Source organism: Triticum dicoccoides, chromosome 7B, assembly GCF_002162155.2.
Source record: "Triticum dicoccoides isolate Atlit2015 ecotype Zavitan chromosome 7B, WEW_v2.0, whole genome shotgun sequence".
Lineage (NCBI taxonomy): Eukaryota > Viridiplantae > Streptophyta > Magnoliopsida > Poales > Poaceae > Triticum > Triticum dicoccoides.
The window spans coordinates 102260892-102261925 of record NC_041393.1 but is presented as its reverse complement, the minus strand read 5'-3'; positions in this window follow the sequence as shown (position 1 = coordinate 102261925).

Genomic DNA, 1034 nt, shown 5'->3' with positions numbered 1-1034 from the left:
CACCCCCTGTGGCTGCTCCGACAGTCTGGTGTTGGTTGTGCGGGTGCTCGGTGGCTGTCGTTGCTGGAGGGTGGTGCCTCCGGGCGGTGGTGTCTCCCGGTCTCAACAGCGGCATGGCTTAGCAAACGGGTGGCGCGGGGTGTTGCTTCTGGTGAAAGCCCTGTGTCGACTTCGGTCGGCACCGGCGGCAGCGACGCCCTTCGGCGTCGGATCCCTCCTTGGAGGTGCCGTTGTGTGATGCACTGTCCCCTGCGTACTCTGTTCTTTCTCTGGGCGAAAGCCTTAGATCCAGCTGCTGGGTCGGACGGCGGCGGCGTCCTTGACGTCGTTTTTACACCTTGGTGGCGCCTGTCTTCGGAGAGGCTGCTCCATGCTGTTTGCTGAGGTCTGGGAGTGGTGCTTGGCTGGTTTGAAGCGGGTGGTCGGTGGTGGTGGTGCGGCCAGTCTGGGGGTCGACGGTGGTGTGTGTCGTGCTCGAGTGCCCCTCGGTGCGTCTCTGCTTGGCAGTGCCCTGCAGCTACGCCGTTGGCACACAGGTGCCGTGGCGTCGTCTCGGCCTTGCATAACCTTTCGAATGTACCCCCGACACAGGTGGTGTCGTGGCGTTGTGCAGTCTCGGTTGTGAGGTGCCTTTCGATTGCGTCGATGGTGCAGTGCTGCGGTTGGGTTTGCTAGGCGATGCCCTTCGACTATGCCGGTGGCACACAGGTGCCGTGGCGTCGTCTCGGCCCCGCGTGTCCCTTCGAAGGTGCCTCGCGACACAGGTGGTGTCGCGGCGTTGTGCAGTCTCGGATGCGTGGGCCTTTCGATTGCGTCGACGGTGCAGTGTCGTGGTTTGGTCCGGCTGGCCAATGCCGTTAGATTTCTCCTTTGGTGCTCTTTGTTGTGTTTTCCCTCGCTGTTCCCCCTGTTATGTGTGTTGTTGGCGTGGGTTATTTTCTGTTTATCTCTTCTCCCTTGTGCCCCATGTACCTCTTGTTCACTTGAACCTATCTTGTGATAGGCTGCTAAAGCCTTATAGGCAAATAAATACA